We start from the raw sequence: 18,635 nt of genomic DNA on the forward strand, positions 1-18,635 counted from the left end.
CTATCTTCATTTAAGACTGCATTTGTCCTATTTTCTTCAGAAAACTCAGTGCAAGAAGGAAGGGTTGGTCTCATTGCATGTCTCATCCCCTTCCACATGTGGGCCACAGCTCTTCTTCCAGCACCTCTTGCCTCCTGGCTGGCTGCACGCACCAAGGATGCAGCCCGCACCCTGCAGACATGGCTTTAGGAGGATCTGCTGCCCTTTCCCCACCACTTCCCCCCAGAAATGCCACGCTACTTGAGAAGGATTTTGAAGCTTTCACAGCTTGCTTATTAGGGAAAAAAAGTCATCTGGTAGAATGAGAAAACTCACGCTCTCAGTGATATGACTCTAAATAACCACACTTAAAATGAAATCAAAGCCCGTACCTTGGGACAAGTATGCCAGCTTCCAGGAGATGATGGAATTTTTTTCATGGCAGACTTATCACTGGTTTCCTAAATGAAGCAAGATAAACGGAATAAACCCTTTCATGTGGTTTCTGTGATTAAAGCAAGGTCCTCAAGTTGGCAGCCTATCATGGGTGGGTTCAAAGTGGAAATGGGAGCTGGCTTTTTTCTTTCTTTCAGAGGATCCCACTGCTGTTTGTACATAGTCCATCTTGGTGACTGGCATAGGATGGAATACATGCCGTCTGTGGGCTTGGAAATCTCATGGCAGTAATCAGGAGCTCTCTGGTCCTTATGGCAGGCATCAAATGGGCTACTGCCAGGTCTTTGAACTACAAAAATAAACAGGGAATAGAACTGCATTGTTTTGGCGAGGCCCAGTCGTCTGTCTTGGAGCATGCTCTGGTGAGAGTGTTTAACTTGGATTTTGTCCATCACATGTGGTAGCTGCAAGAGTGGAAGAATAGAACAATGTTAGTACATTTAATGGTGTGCTGGCTTAGAGGTCCTCAGGAAACTGTTACTCCCATTTTCTCTCCTAGGACTCTGAGCTCTTCCCTCTCTGCTGAGCTTCTGTGTAAGTGGATGGGTAGTGAAGCAACATTGCAACTTTTATGTATGACTGTCTTATTTCTTCAGTTTTGGATTTTTTTTTTTGGTGGATTAGTTATTTGATATAGAGAAGTAAGAAGAGTACTTTAGAAAGGATGAATTCCCTGGTACAACCCATTTGTTTTATGTCACTTTGGGAATGTGAAACAGCCATGAACTCAGTTCCTGATTATTCCAAGTTATCAGAATGGCACAAATCACTGGAAAGGCTGCTTTGTATTCTGAATCTTTGGTAAGTCATTCAGAGTAACTATGTTCAAATTGAAGGTACAGCTCCCACTTTTTTTTTTTAATCATCAGGCTATGTTCTGAAATGGAAAGATCGGAATGAAAATTGAGTTCTCAAGCAAACCCTTGACCAAATTAAAACTATTTTATTTAGCTTTAAAGCAGTGAAATTTCCTTCATCATGAAAATTCCTTTGTTGAGGACTTGCTGGCTCTGCTGCTGCACAGAAGCAGTGTGGGAAATGCACGGTGTAGGACGTGAATATGAGACAAAGCGCTTCTCTTTGCCTAATCTGCAGTGGTGGCCAAGCCAGTGGCCAGCTTTAGAATAAAGGCTGAGGCAGTGACTGCTGCTGCCAGGGTCTTCCACACCTTCCTCCCAAGGAAGGACATAGTACTGTGCACATCCTTTCAGAACATCAATTATAAAATAAAAAGGAGGATACTGTAGGCTTTGTTGAAACAAATTAGGGTGGAGAGGGATAGCTCATTATGTTGCTTGTTTGGCATAGTGTCTGATTCCTCTGAAGAATAAACGATCCATATTGTGGTAAAAACCATTTAATTAACTTAGCAAAATGCAGATCAATGCCAGAGATTGTGCCATTTAGTTAGTTGTATCAGAGAGCTTTAAATAGAAGTTATAACTCTGTCTTTACTCAGCTCCATGGCATTAGAAAGAGCTTCTGACAGAGCTGATGCTATTTCCCATTTGCAATAACTGTTCACTGGGCTGGGGTTTTGCATTTAGCATTAAAAAAAAGCACGTTGATCACATCTGATTAAAGTTACGTTTACATAAATACTCGTTGGAATGGAAGAAGTAACTCACCCTTGTTTATGGTCCAGATGCTTATTATACTGCTGTGCTCTGTTTCTCTGCTATGGTTTACTTCTAAGGTACAATGGCAAGAGAAATACATGGGAAAATACATTTAAAAAGCTGTGTTTTTGTGATTTCTCTCCTAACTGAAACCAGGAAATACTAAAAATATCACGTGTATGAGGTGGTGTTGGAAAGCCTGATTCCTAGAAGAAATCACTGCAGATGTATGTGGCTGAGTTTAACTTTTGGGATTTCATCTTCAATTACTCACCCTTTATACATAAATCAAAATTACATGCATATAGTGAAACTACACAAAGACCATGGGCTGGGAGGCAGAAATCTGGTCCCCTGAACCCTCTTGTTTTCTTTGTATGTAATAATTACAAAAGCCATCTCCCTGTTTGAGTACATGAGGTGAATGAGCAGAATACTTGACATGAGCCTTCAGGCTCACAAACAGACTTTGAAAGACAAAACTCTTCAAATCCTTCCTTAAGGAGGTAGATTTGTGTGGCTGGTATGATGCATAGCTCTGTTTCTGGTGGTTTTCTATGATATTTAAATGATTAAAATCAGCCTGTTGGTATCAGGCTGGGGCCTTGCTGCCGAAATGCTCTGGCACGCTTCCTTCTTTTTCTTCTCAAACTCCCTCAAATAAGTTGGCTTATTCTAAAATCCAGAACATGATTTCTGAACTGAAAAATTTTTACCTCCTTCTAGAATTTATAGTCTGCAGATGCAATATCCATCTCCATTGCTTTGACTCGCAGAGTATCTTTTCTTAAAAACAATTTACCTTCAAAGTTTCTTGGTAGTATTCGTACCCAGGGTGTCTTTTATGGATCTGAGTGTTTTGTTTTGGCTGGTAGCTATTTCAGTAAACAATATAGTTTTTTGCCACCTGTGTCTTTGTTTCTCTGGTGATCATGCTTTCAGCTAGTCCAGAGATTTCCTCAGATCTTTGAGTTTCCAAGCAACCACTTGGTTAATTAATATTACTCAGCTGCACAGAAGGAGTAATTCTAGTAATTCAAAATCACTTTGCCTAACTGGAAGAAAATTGTCTGGCACATGAGTGTTACATCTTTGGCAAATAAAAGTAAACTTCATAAGTTTAAAAATCCTTATTCCATGTAAGAAAGGTTGAGGTGCTGTGATTTCATTTTGAACAGTAGGCTACTGTGTCTTGTCTTAAGATGATCTGACTTGCTGATGTTTTATATTTAATTCCCCTCAAAGCAAAGGACTGTAGTAAAGAAAGAGACTGGACTGGAATGACAGTACCCACCCTGTTCTTACTTCAGGTAAAAAGCATTTTTACAGTGAATTTGAAGAGAAAATGTAATGAAAGTCTTCAAGAACTTACCTATTTTTTCATAAAATCTCAAATATAGACATAAATGTTTGCTACAAAACACAAATCCACCCCTCATAGACTCTGCCTATATTTTCCTAGGAACACAAGTAATATATTATTAAATAACCCAAAATATATTTCTTGGAACTCATAGGAGGCTTGTTAGTTCAAAGACCTCTACAGAGCCAACCTGCACACTTTGTTGTTTCATGTTTTTCAATCTTAGGCAATGAAATTAATAACTGAGAATAAATTAAGTTACTAATAAATCTTCAAAACATCTCCACTCTTCTGATTTTAATTATGTAATTGATAGCTGTGCAGATCAAAGATTCCCCTGGTACTGATATAGTTTCTACAAATTAGTGCTAGGACAAGATATGCATATGTGTATAGAAGAACTAAAGACTTGTTTAAAAAATGGATGCAAAAAAGATTTATATTACATTTTTAATCTATTTCCTAAATCATGTTATTAACAGTGGAGTGCAAATATTTATGATTAAACATAATTTATTCTGCCAGATACCTGCTGATGTTTTAATTCTTGAAGGGAGTGATTTGTCATTTTCTAATATTCTGTAATTAGACAATTTTAGTGAGGAATTATATTTCATTACCTCAATTTGGAATTAAGAAATGTCCTTTATGTAAGATATACCTATGAAAACTTACCAGGTTATTAAAACTCAGAGCTAACTCAAAAAAGCAGGAGATATAGGTAGTGAGGTTGAAAGAATTGTTTGCTTATGTTAGGAAGATCAAAGAGAAGAGGCATTTAAAAGCCCTGTTTGGCTTCAGGTTTGCAGATGTAGAGACTGAGAGGGCTGTGTCACATACAAACCTTTCTAGCTGCACATGCAAGCCATAAACCGTGTTGCAGTTTGAACATTTAGCTTAATGTGCTGCAAAAGAGAGCACTTAGACATTGCCAGATAAGTCCTGTATTTTAGGTCGTACTTACCTCGCTTGGTTTTCTTCATTGTTTAAAGAATTTAATGGTTCTAGATGGCCCTCTCCCCAGATTATAGAATTTAGGCTTTGAGATTCATAGCTCTCACTAGTTTTGGGGTGCTTTTAGGTTCACATGGGGATCTGGGAGATCCCACTAAAAGTGTGCCCGTCAGACCATAATATCTTGTAGCCAAAAAAAAAAAAATTACTGTTTGGAAACTGGGAGCAAAAATTATGTAACACAGCATATAAACCCCTGAAGATAGTTTACTTAGGATTGTTAATGGTGTATCTGAGGGAGAGGAAATAAAATTTAAGAGATAGGAAGGAGAAGGATGTGAATTGCTAGAGCACAAACTAGACTTGGAACATGAAAGAGTGAAACACTGTGCCAAAGTAATTAGATGATATAAGCATAAGGCAGGAAAGTCAGCCAGCGCTTATCTTCATTTATAAATAACGCTTCTGGACACTTCTTCCCATCCCTTTTAGAGATGAATATTCTGCTGTAAACCAGACCTGCTCTAAACATCAGAGTCTCACTTAGCCTGGATTAACCTGGTGGTTCTCAGCAGGATGCAACGAGGTCAGAGCAGCACAGTATGTCTCCCTGTTTTGAACACTTCAGGTGTCAGTACTCTGGGGTTACATTTTTTGATAAAGTTTGAACAGAGAGCAATAGGAAAACATGAATCCTGGTTAGTCCCCTCTCATGAAGGAAACTAATCCTGCTGAAGTGAACACAAAATCTGTTTTTACTCAACTGTAGCAGAAGAGACCCTCCAAACATGAAACAGGAATTTGAACAAATACCCCTCATCAACTCTGAAATTTTCAAAGCTAATGTGGGGTCTGGATGCCTTAAAGCCCACTAATGGGAAAGGGTTATCTGTGGTCCTTATGAGGCTTTGGAAATGTCTCCTGCAGTGTTTAACTTGACAGGAATCACTTGTATTTGATGCAACATTTCAGCATGGCTCAATACCTTACTTTGCAGACAAAGTAGCTATCTTTTTCCTAAAGGATTAATACCACAGACATGATTCTTTATTTTGCAGACAAAATAGTTGGTTTTTTTTCCCCCCAAGGAATTAATACCACAGACATGATTTGGTTCAGAGATTCCCACATTGTGTTGAGATGACTGCTTGCTGGGGACTTAGCCCGGTAATCTATGGAGAAATTGTCTGGAGCAGCAGGATTTTCTAGAATTCCCTTTTGATAGCAATGACACAGATTGTTAAAGTGACTCTACATGTTCTTTGTCAGCTACTCCAGACATCTTCCCCTTGCATTTACCTCTGATTGGCATTTCCATGGCAGACATAAGTAATCTTCTGTTTGAAGTATTATTTAATGTTATTCATTTAATATGCCTTTATATTACTTTAAAACTGGCAATAGGAAGGAATCCCATGATCTAGAAAAATTTCTTTCTAATGGAATGTGGCTATGGAAGTGTGACGCCTCCTCAGCTTTTATTTAATGAAGATATTAATGGCTCAATCAGAAAAAATACAGTCTTTCAGTTTGGCATCTGTTTTGTAGGCACAAAAATGTGTACATAACATTATTTTATTTGACTGGTAATAATATTTGTAGCTTCCCTCAGAGCTAGAAAGAGACCTTCAAAAAGCAATGTTCTTTAAGTTTTCCACTGCCACCAAGTCAGATATATAAACCTAATGTTCCTAATTGTGTTAGGAGACGTACTTCTGTGTCTGGGCCTTTTGGTTTTTGGTTTATTATTGTTTTCTTCTTCCAATCTAAGAAGATTTCTGTATTAAGAAAATACACAAAGTATTGTAGCAGGGCAAAGTGTTATAACAAAATAAGAAATTCACAGAAATTCATTGCTATTTGTATCTTGGTTTTGATCTTCAAACTTGCTCCAAATCCTGCGAAGTGCTCAAAATTCAAACAGGGCATTTTTCCCAATGAACTGAGTTTCATAGAAAATGTAAACTGATAAGATGACTGATAATATGTTCCTACCTACCTGCTTGTTTTCTGAAAGATGTGGTTTTAAACCACAAAAGAATTTATCCCAATAATTAATTCTGGTAGCTAGAGAAGAATTTTTGTCTCAGTTAAGAAGGAAGATGAGAAAGAGATAGAATCTTAATATTAGGCTACTTTTTAAATAGAGACAAGACTTTTTTTTGTATCCAGCCCTTTGGCTTGTTTAATTCTATCTGATTTTAGCCAGACCATTCACCTGGGATGTAACAGCTTGAAGCCTATAAATTGGAAAGATGCAGGAGGTTCTAAAGGCCTTGAAATACAAGTTGTCTGAATCACCATAAGAAGGTGCTTGGAGTGGCTTGTCTTCCAGTGCAGCTGCCTAATCTGAGGTGGTAAGAAGGAGGGATAAAGTCTGTGCAAACCTTGTCTGATATAGAAATGCAGCCATAAGTTTTCAAATGATTTCTCGTTGTGGGATTACCAAAGTGTGTTATCCTGCAGATGCATAAAAAGAGTTGAAATAATCACGGAGAAATATATGACAAAATATAATCTCTTTGCAACAGTCCTGGTCAACCTTTAATTACTTCATTCAATAATTAAGGACTATCCTGAGAATCTGACAGAATTTTAATTTAAACTAATATTGATCTTTAAACCACAATGAACTCTGCTCATAACCAAATAGTTAGAAGATCAAGCTGAGAATCTCAGCAGCATTTCATTAAGAAAAGCCTAATGCAAAGAATTGGGGTTTTATAATGTCTATGATAAAACTGTATTTTATGCTTAAATGCTTGGCTTGATTTCAGGAGTGGAAAGAACCCAATAGTGTTTCATGATAATAGCATTTATTTAGAATGCCACTTTTTAGGCAGATTCTACTCAAAGTCTTAGTTGCAAATATTATCCTTTTTATTTTTTGGAGACGACAACCTAGAAGCTGTTGCTATTTCATTTTGACCTGTAGATGTTACCTTAATTGTCATAATTTCACATGTAATTTAAAAGGAAGAGTAATTTCTAATGGCAGAGAAGTTGGATTTATTCTGTATCTCTTTTTAAAGGAAGCTTACAACAGGAATTGTGTACCTCGGGCCTTCTTTCCTTATTTTTCTTCTCTGCCAGTGTTCTTTTTGATTGCTTGGATGCCATATGGTATTATAGCCCTTTTATCTTTTATATGACTATCACCTGCAGGCAGTTGCATCTGAGCTCCTGATCCCTGACCACAGCTTCTCCTAAACCTCTGTGAAGCATCAAAAAGATTTAACAAAAGGCCAGAGAAATGAGTGGGTTTTTTTGTTGTTGTTAAAGGATCTTCGTTGACTGTTCAGGTTATCACCGCGCTCATAAATGAAAAATGTATTTATTGAGTTTTGTCTAGTCTCTTGGGCTAGTGCTCCTTATACAGTAATAAATGTCCTCTGGATCAGACCACCGTGGTAGGCTTTCAGTTGGAAATCATTGATTCCAGCAACTCTCTCAGGTTCAATAATCTCAGTTTAGCTGCAGTCATTTTCTTTATTTTGTTATATCCAGCAGCACATACTGTACCGTGGTGCTTTGCAAGTTGAACTTGATGTGAACTCAGGGGTGATATCCTGCTCCTTTGGGGTGGAATTCTATTAGAAATAGTGAAATTCTAGTAAATGTGAGTTGCTATTAGCTGTGCTGGCACTTCCAAAACTAATTAATGTTCAGTAATTCTCCTGCATTCTTCAGTCATTAATGAAAGAGGGAGCAAGGGCTATCAATTGGAAAATTTGTTAGGACTCCATAAGGTTGACCATTTTTGGTTGACCACCTGACAACTTTCTGCCACTGAGCAAGTCTGGGTCGAAGTTGTATCTTAACAATGCTTGTTTTTCTAAAAATATCTAAGAAAAGTGTAGCAACCACGGTGTTTAATTGTCTCATGCCAGCTGGATCCAGTTCCAAGCTCAGAACTCTTGCTCCCTAGCTGAGCTTCAAGGACAGTTCAGCAATGGCTCGGTGTGATCAGAATTGTCTCTCACCTCCCTGGGGCAGTTCCCTGACATCCCTGCTCTGCTGGCTGAGTAGTCAGAGGATCAAAGCCCATACAACTGCAATTTTTGTAAATCGGGGATATGGACCAGGGTATACGGGTCCATCTTTTTTCCAGGAGAGAGGTTTTGAAATGTAATGACTAACAAATATTGGCAATTTAGTAGGACTGATGAAAGTATTAGTTAGACCTGCCTATCCTGCTCATGAGTTATACCTGTTTGAGCTGCTTGTCTATTCCAGTCATAAGGTATAGGCCAGCTTGTTTTGCCTCTAAATATTTGTCCTAAAACACACTACAGACTGCAACCATTTTGGAATCTGCATGTCTGGCAGCTTAGATTAGTGTGATGGGGTCAGGAATGAATTGTTGGGTCCCCACCTGGGTGCTTGGTCCTACTATTGCTGGTTTGCATCCTCACTACCCAAGGCTACTTTGAGAATTATCATTTTAAGTGATAAATTTAAGTACAACTCCAAAGATGGTTGTGCTGAAGGGAAAATTTTATGTTAATGAAAAATATGTTTCTAAGATACTTTCCCATTGTGCTTAGTGTTGGAACGTTCAGCACTGGAGGAAAAATGAAAATAGATATATTATTCTTACCCTAACCCTTCCCTATATTGCAAGGAATCTGTTACTTTTTCCACTTGTTCTTGGACTATATTTATAAAACTATCATATAAAGGTACCACAATAAAACACTCTCCAGCTGACAACAATCTCTTTCTTAGTATTATTGGAGATTTTCTCTGATATGTTGAACTTTGACAAGACTATAACTGAATAATACTGGTGACATTTCATTCTTCATTTACTAAAAGAAACAGAAGAGGAAGGGGGCCAAGTAATTATTTTATCTTGTGTGTTGAAACAATACATATTTTTATATGAGAGGCTCTCTCATGTGACTTTCTGCTTTGTATTATCAGAAGCACTGAATCATTTCCCTGGCTTTTCCTTTGCAAAGCATTCTTGTTTTCTTGTTTAGACCGTTCTCAGAGCAGTCTCTCAGATTGGAGATTCATCTTGGCTGGTATTAGTCCAGTTTTAATGCTGTATTTCAAGGCAAGTGTCCTGGTTTTTATGATATAAACTCTTGAGCATGTCCTTGGCAAAGCAGGTATTTCAAGAAACCAAAACCCTTTCACACTGCAAAGTTCTGTTTAGTTAATGACAATCCTCTCTTTGTTTCCTCTTCTGAACCTTCACTAGACACCAAACATAAATAAAGCTCTTAACTGAAGTTTATGATGTGGTGGTGGCCTAAGATAAGAGAGGCAGCTTTGAGTCCGTCCTGCGTGTGCCTGGTTATCTGAATCCAATGTGGAATGCATGCTGAAATGGAAGAGACTTCACAAAACTTATGTTGCTTGTTCCACAAAAGGGTGGGAAACAATCCCTGAGTTTTTTCTTCATCTGATTTAATGGGATAGCATCATGATTATTTCTTTGATATTTCCAATACTGTACTTTTCCCTGAGAAGCGCATGCCTAGACATTTCCACTGGTGTTTCCTTTCTTAAAGCACACCTACTCCAGTGGATGAAAACCTGCTCCCTATTGTAGTTACTATTGTAACTTTAAGTAGTTTGATTCCAAATATTATGGGGAAAAACATTTTTCCAACCTAAAATTTGATTTTGTAAAATGGCTAAATTCTTCATTTTAATGTCAGGAATAAACAGTCTTCACATACTTCAGACCCCTGTAGTTATTCCAGAAAACAAAAGTAAATGCGCAAAAAGACATGTTATACTGTAATTGTTTACAATCATTAAAGAAAAAAATCAAAATTGAATTGTGCCTTTTGAAGGAGGCTCACTGAACTAAAGCTAATGCTGGAGAATATTCATGTAGACAGGACAGTGTTAATGTGTCTGTGTAGGCAATACTGTACATCTATCTGTCTGGATATATGATCATGAGCTGGAGATTGTTTATTGTCAAAGGCTGAGTGGCTAATAAATGCTGGCAATGGCTTGGATTCACTGGAATGCTGCACAGCTGCAGCATTAGTCAGACTTTCCCTTTTCTGAATTCCGTAATCCCTTCAATATTGCATTAAATATGTTTTCAATATTTATCTGGATAAAAATGTGCTGAATATTGCAACTGTTTAATTCTGATGTTTGTCACGTAGAAAATCTATGTAAGGCAGAAGGTAACAACGTTTTTATTGCTAAAACCTAATGCAGCTGCTTCTTGTGTCCTTTGCTCACTTGGAGCCTTGTGCTTGGGCTATTTACAGCGCTTGGTAAACCTTTGCGATCCCTTGGAGGTGGAGGCATGTCAGAATTCCTGAAGCCAAATTCAGACCTTAGTGCTTGGCTGAACTCACTGAGCTGACCCGTCACCCTACACAAGAACCAAGAGTTCCTATAGATTTCAGTGTCAGTGGAATTTAGCAGATGGATTTTGGATTTGTTGTACTTTATAGACCAAATACGGGATGAGCCAGGAGTCAGAATGGTTTATTAATATGTCACTATAATTTTATTAGTTTTCCTAAATGATTAGCCAGTCTATTGTTAGCTGATCTATTGTCTTTCTCCCAGTGTTTTTTTGAAACAATTTTTATCTATGAACCAGATTATTTGGATAACAGTGATTGCAATTAATGATGTGGGAGCAGGCAAATATGCTCCCCTTATGTTGTGGGTTCAGAATTAAGGCAGGGAATCCAAACGCATGCAGTTCAAGTTAACCACATGGTCTAATGCAGTCCTGGTGGTGCTGAAGCTTACTGTGTCCATGTGTTTCCACCAGCAATTACTTTCCCAGCTGCTGTTGGAAGAAAAAGGGAAGCTCACCAAATGGAATGGCTTGTAGGCACCAAAGATAACCCATTGCTGCTTGAGATGGTTGCTTTAGACATTAGTCTGACCATGAAGCAAGTGGGCTTGAAAGCATTAGGAATAGAGAAAGTCATTAAAATATCATAATCATATTCAAAGTATTTTTTGTGCTTTTTTTGCCCAGCTGTGTTAGTAATAGCTTGGTCAGACTTAAGCAGAAAGCCTATTGAATCCATTAGCTGTAGGTCACTGATTCAGGCAGATTAACAGCAGCAGAAACACGAGTTAAGTGCGGGGTGAGTCACTGGTGTCTGTCTGGCTACTCCTGGCCTTCCCCTGGCACTTAAAGCCCATGTCAGTCACTTCTTGGCAGTCACACTGGCACCACTGTGTGAGGGGGTCATGGAGACTAAACCATCCATTCCTCCCGAAGTGCTCCCTTAAGGAAAAGGTGGGAGTATGTCTGGGAAGCTTGAAAGAACGTTGCTCCAGATCTATGGAAATGTGGAAAGCTTCAGGAAAAAGAACTGTTAACACAATTTGGGGCATAGAACAGACCATGTTTGACTGAATTATTGTAAGCAGACATTGAAACGAGAATCCTAGTATGTTGAAACTCCTGCATAACAATCTGCAACATAAACTTACATTGCTTTGTTACATTATCTCCTGATGATGAAGTTTTTTCATCTGGTCTCTTGACAATGACTCATTGATGAAATATCTTATGTGATTCAAATAACCAGAAAAATTGAATACTAGTTTCTTTGTTCAAGAAGGAAACCCACAAAAAGAGATGAAAAGGACATGAGCCTCGTTATCTGTGTTTGAATTTTGGCTTTCCAGTATTTTCAAGTACAAGAACCAGTTTCTCATCCCATGTCACTTCACAAAACATTGATATACAGTGTATCTTACCTACCCGGTCTTCGATCACTGTGTCACTATCTGGTCTCTTTATACAAACCAGTGATTTTTTCTTTTAGTAATACCTCATTATGGAAACCCATTCCGTTGCAGGCACTGCATATTCCTGCAAAGGAGAAGAATGGCGGCTGTAGATCTGCTCTTGGTAGTAAAAATGTATAGATATTTTGTTATATTCTCACAGATTTGAAAATCACAGCACAATCTAACACGTTTCTTGTCTGGCAGAATAAATTGCATATTAGTGGGTTTTTTGGGGGTTTTTTTTTGGTTATGTGGTTTGATTGTTTGTTTATTTTCAAGATCGGTGTAAAGAAAAACAAGAAGAAATCCAGGAAATGGAGAATATTAGGTAAATATCAGATGAGCATGACTACTTGTGTTGTTAATTTAGCCTCACCATAGCATGAGAGGTGTCTGATCAACTGGAAATCTGAGAGATTTAATGAATAATTATAATAATTAGAAAGATACATAGAATCTAAGTAATACACATATTTCCCCCCACCCTTGGCAGATCCCCTGTGCTGTCATCACAGTTGCAGCTTTTTGAGACACTTCTACATCACTGACCCCTCTAGTAACGTCACAGACCCAAATCCACACGGACTCTTTTGCTGCCATGTCACATTTACTTAATTGGTTTTCGACTGTCACACCACAGCTGCTTTTGATATTGCCCAACCAACATTTTTCTCACTCGGCAAACATGTTTCACATTATGTTTACTCCAGATCAACAGGCATTCATTTTTCTATCAGATGGAACTTCCAGCCCCTAGTCTCAAGTGCTGTAGGCTCCTTTCTCTCAGCTCTTGCTTTCTGGCTGCATAATATTTTTCCAATCAAACGTTGCTTCCGGCCTTTACTCAGAAGCTAAGTGCAAATCACTGTGAGATATGTGAAATGAAGTTTAGGTTATTACTGAGCATTGTAGCTTTCCTTAAGGCATCTCTTCCCTTCCCCACACAAATTTACATGTTAATATTAATCATTGTCATTTGTTTACGGTCAAGGAGACACTGACCTCCACTGGGGTTACAGTCCTTGTCTCAAACAGCCTGTTTGGCAGGATTTGCTGTTTTTCTATCTATGCTCCTATTGTTTGGCTCTTTCAGCATGTAGCAGAGGCTGGGAGGGGGCTCCTTCTATCCCAGGATGGTCCATGGACCCGGGAAGGAGTTCTCTGCGCCTTCCCAGTGTGGCCATGAGGGTGCCCTTTGGAGGCTCTGCTTAGGCAGATGTGGCATAGCTTTGACCTCAGCTGAGGAGCACACCAATTATTTAGTTATGGAAAAATGTTGCACAAGAATAACATGGAGGAATTTTGTGTCACAGAAATGCTGTTATTCAAAGATAGGTATCTGCAATGTTTTTGTTCAGTTTGAGGCCACTTTCACAGATACACAAAGCAGCTGGTCTGCACCTGGTTTGTATCTAAAAAACCCTTTGCTCATGAATAACTACAGGACTAAAAATAACATTGCAGGTCTAATCTACTCACACTCATAAAACCTCAGCTTTGCTATAGGTTCCCTGGAATAAGGGATGAAGCAATTTTGTCAAGTTTTAATGCAGAATAATTTTATATTTACATTATTAAAAGCAGAGTATAAGGCCAAGAATGTGTATAGCCAGACATTGTTTGAGGGGTTTGAAAACACAATTTCATGTTTATTTTTCTGTCTGGAAGGTGGTTGATAATCCTGACAATCACCCCACAGTCTGGCTGTTAGGTTTGCAATGGCAGCTGTTCTTATTGCCAGTCTGGATCTTCATTAGTTAGACTCAAGTTACAATTAAGAAAAAATAGAATATGTCTCATAGCAAAAAGGAGATTCCATGAAAATAAAACCATTAGGGTTAGATACCTTCCCACAGAGATGTTTTTGTAGTGTCTTATTTTTGGGTTTGTGTGTCTTCTGCTCTTCCTGACAGACGGAAGCAACAAGTGTATAGTCACTCTAGTCAATAATGTAGTCCTCCAATGATTCCATTTTCTGTGACAGCAATCAGAAATAAAATGCCTTTTTATTGGAGTCCACCTGCTTTGTTTAAAATTCTGATAGCAGTTTTGTTCTTTTTGCTTTTTTGCACAATCCTCAAAAACATCTCTTTCATCCTGGGTATGAGAAGGAAATCATGGACTTAAGCAGAGGTCTTTAATATGAGAACTACATTTTACTTGGGAGAATAACATCATGTGGCAGGGCTATGGCAACAATAACACCTCTACTGCCAGAAAACACTTAACCTGGGTGGCTCAGCTGGCCCCAAATATTTAAGAGCATTTTCCTTATACTGTAAATTCCCTGTGGTACATTATTTTCTACTGAGAGCTAATAACTACCCTGTCTGTAAAGCAACTGGTCTTAAGTTTATTAGCCTGCAAGACAGAAAAAATAACAGACACATATCACTGACATTTAACAAAGATATCTTTCATGGGTTTCTGTATTTTTTCATATGCACCACACGTTTCTCTTCAGTTAGAAAAACACATTTTGAACCACATTCTGAGTAACTTCTTACAAAGCAAAGCACATTTTCCAAAAAGTCCGTAATGCTTCACTAAATACTGAGTCCCTTTTAAGAAAGTTCTGAAGGTTTTTGCAAAAGAAATAACAGGTCAGCTTCCCCTGGGAAAGCTGTTTCACCCTTGCCACAGCAGCCATACTCTTCCTTGACATCACCCTGTTCCTGCGCTGAAGTGGAAATGGTTGCACAAATGACTTTTGTCTGAAAGTGATTTCTCCAGACAACATAAATCCCCATCTACACTTCCTTAAGTGCATCTTCTTGTGATAACAGCAAGTTACACCTGAACTTGCCAAGGTCACAGTAAATCACAGATACCATGGAAAAAATGAAGGAAAAAACATGGCATGTTTGGCAAAAAATATTTCTATTTTTAAACTGGACTCTGCAAGTTTTGGAATGTGTATTTCAGCGTGCAAAGAATTCAAGATATTGCCCCTCCCAAGTGAGTCAGCTTTTGGTTTGAGACATGTGGAACTTCAAAAGCTGAAGCTGAATGTTGAGAAAGTCCTCCTTGGGGGCCTGGCACTCTACGGAAGTCATGGCAAATGTTTTGTTACTTGAACGAGAATGGGAACAAGCCTGGGATTATTCTTTTTTAAAGCCCACAGAGAAGTCCAAATACTGGTTGCCCTGGCTAGTAATAAGAAAAATTCAAAGGAGAACAATAGTTGTACATCCTGGAATGCCAATATTAACATCATGGACTACAGTCCCAAGTTCTCAGTAAAATGAAAAGCAGAGGGTCTAATTTTCTTTTTATGTGACCCAAACACACACAAGGTTGCCCAAAAGCCTGACTAGTTGGTACCTTAGAGGACAAGGAACTGGGATAAAAAAAATCCAGAAATGATCTGAGCTCCACGCTAAAGGGAAGCTTTGACATGTCAGAACGTTAACTTTATTTTTCTGGATGAGTGGCTGTTGTTAATTTATAGAGGACTTTTTTGGCTGCCATACTTGTGGAAAAAGCATAGAACATTGGGAAATGTTTGCAAAATGTGGATGGTAGAACCTTGGGTTTTATTTGGAGAGTTTCCCGGGCATTACAGAAATGAAAGCTTTTATATCTTGAATTTGAAATAAGATGGCTTTTAATGAGCTATTTCAAAGTGCCACATCTAGAATTTAGCATTCAGGGTGCTTAGAAAAATTTGCTTGTCCCTTACAATCTGCCAGGAGAGCAAAGTTTCCAAACAGCAAAAAGGATTTCCTAAGATGTTGTGAAAATTCATGTGAGAAATGCAGAGTAGGATTCCACACGGAATTAACCCACTGAAGATGTTCCAGGCAGCCTTATAGGATATATCTGCCATTCCACATTCTTTAATTGCTGCCAGATAACACAGTACATCTGGTATTTCCCTTGTCTTGGGTTATTTTATGACAGCACCAATTTCAGGCTTTGGAGTATCCTGCGTCACAGATTCTGTTTTACCTTAAAACCGTCAAGGATCGTGGCGATGCAAACTGTTGTAATGAATAAACACTGTTGCTATTTACAGTATTTTATCTCTGGATGTGACCCTTAAATTAAGAATTATTGTCTGAGAGAACCCAAGGACAAATATGTACATATTCATAAATTTCAGATAAGGGCATGTTGGACGTTGAAAGCCTTTGCATTCTTTTTCCACAGAGAGCAGTAGCAGCAACAAAACTGTGGTGCCTGCAGAATTGGGTGGAGATGTGTTCCCAGGTTCATGGGTGTCTTGTCCCCTCCACTTTGCAGCAGTTACTTCAGTCAGTGGAGGGTTTCTTTCTCTAGCACTGTAGACTCATTTCCACCCAGCTCCTGACTCTGTGGCAGACAATGACAGGAGGAGAAAAAGGGTATTTGGGTATATAACGTATAAAGCTTCTGCCCACCTTTTTTTCCAGTTTTCTAAGAATTTCTCTTTTTTGTGGTTTTTCATAGGCTTTCAACAATAATTTTGAAGGTCTACTGATTTAGAATTAAATGTAACTGGTACTTTTTCCAGAGTGCTTTGAGATTATGGTGCCAAGTTTCTTCTGCTTTATGTAGTCACTAAATGAATGCAGAAGAGTTTGCATCCTTTGGCCCACTCAGGCAGAAGTAAGATCAACACAGCTGGGCAGGAGAAGGTGTCAAAAATAGCTTAAAATCTGAGGGGCTGGTTCTTTAGAATTGAGAGTTCATCTTCCATCTCTTTGTGCTTAGAGGAAACATTTGTGTGGTTGACTGGAGAAAATTTACAGATCGTGGAGGTAAACTTGGGGCTTCCAGTCAGCCCTGTGTCTGTCTGCACGTCTTGCTCACATCCTCAATCACACGTGATTGATGTGTGCTGCGTTAATTGTGGGTAAACAGTCCTGTATGTGTGGTTGGCCAAATAGTTTTGCTTCAACCAGTACACATCCTAGGCCAATAAAAAAATAACTTAATACTGCCACCAAGCACAGTGGTTTCCTGTAAAAGCTAGAGAATGCAGTTTGTAATTTGAAACTGTTGTGCAAATGCAGACATGTATTTGTTGAAGGGTTTTCCCATACCATCTGAAGGGGAAGAAAAATACAAATTTTTGGATGTTTCCCAGTTTGTTTTTAAAAATTTATCATAGTCTTACAGTCAAAACTCTGAACTTTAATAAAAATACAATTCAGAGTTCATAAATTTATTTCTCCTTTCAATTTTTAAAAAATTTTTGCTTAATTTATCCCTTTTTTAAACTTAAATTGATCTTTGATAAAATGCCACTTATGCTACCTTTAGTGTATAAACATAAGGACTACGGGCTTGAGTTCCAAAATTCTGAAGTTTTAAATATTTATTCAGATGAGTCTCTTTAGGAGAACATATTTTTAATTAACTTTTTGAAATGCTAACATATGGCAAAATTTACCCGTTGAAGTTCAGCAGTCTACTTCTATTCTTTTTTCACCCTCTGAGAAAACGAAGACATTTAAAAGCGCACTGTTATTTATATATATTTATACTATCCCTGGCCTCTGAAATGGGCCAAAATTCATGCAGTGCTGAGTGAGTGGTTATGGAATCCAATCTACATGGAAAAAGCCATAGAAAAAGCCTTTACATTTGAGAAAGGCAGAAAAAAGATCTAAAAATTTTAGTGATTCTGTCTTTTGGTGTCATTGGGCAGTAAGAATTTACACATAAACCCCTGCTGTGAGGAATCTATTTTCAGCTTTTAGCAGGACAAGGAAAATGGTGTGGGCTACAGTAATGTAATATTTACCTTACAGTCTGTATTTTGTGGCATTTAAAACATATTTGACTGGTTCTAAAGGAGCACTCTGGGTTCCCTCAATTTTATCATTACAGGAAAATAATTATTCCCTAAAATTGGGAAAGCTTCAATATCCAAAGACTCTTGCCTTGATTCTACTTGCAGTAGAAAAGTTTATAAAAATATGTGTCATAGTTATAACAATTTTCTTTTCCCACAGAATTGTCCCATAAATGACATTATCACTATACTTGGAACAGCAATTTGCACATTATATCTGCCTAAAACAATTTGGGACATTCATTTTCCCTCACTATTGTAGTCTGTAAATGGAGTGACACCATGAATGGGAGAGTCTATAAATGACTGCTAATTATGTGGCCAGACTGAGTCAATTGGGATGAGTTCTTATTTTACCTTAATTGATAACTTCAGTTCTTACCTGACACAATGAAATAATTCATGATGACAGCAACAATTAATAATAGGATAATATAAATTTTAAATGATACTTCCAGGGTTTATACATGTGATACATGAAATTTATATCATGATAAATTATCTAGGGGAAATGATTTCTTTACGTTTTTTTTCTATTTTTATTTCACAGACAGGAACAGCAAAAATAAGTGCATTATAGGACAAATGCTGCTGACAATGGGATAAATAACTTACAAATAAACTCTTTAGTCTCTACTTAAATTGGACTGGGTTTGAATTTAATTATACTTATAATGGAATATTAATATATATTTATTTTAAACTAAAAATGAAATAAACACATCATAACCTGTGCTTA

At 37.9% G+C, this 18,635-nt stretch overlaps 1 long non-coding RNA gene across 3 annotated transcripts in view; it reads left to right on the forward strand.

Moving 5' to 3' along the window:
• The first annotated feature begins 12,388 nt into the window (after nucleotides 1–12,388).
• Nucleotides 12,389–18,635, forward strand: part of LOC125326371 — a 36,092-nt gene continuing 29,845 nt past the window's right edge. For all 3 annotated transcript variants that reach the window (XR_007203789.1, XR_007203790.1, XR_007203791.1), the window contains exon 1: nucleotides 12,389–12,442. This is a non-coding gene — a long non-coding RNA (uncharacterized LOC125326371). The remainder of the gene's footprint in view (nucleotides 12,443–18,635) is intronic.

The sequence above is a fragment of the Corvus hawaiiensis genome, chromosome 5 (genome assembly GCF_020740725.1).
Source record: "Corvus hawaiiensis isolate bCorHaw1 chromosome 5, bCorHaw1.pri.cur, whole genome shotgun sequence".
NCBI classification, from domain to species: Eukaryota; Metazoa; Chordata; class Aves; order Passeriformes; family Corvidae; genus Corvus; species Corvus hawaiiensis.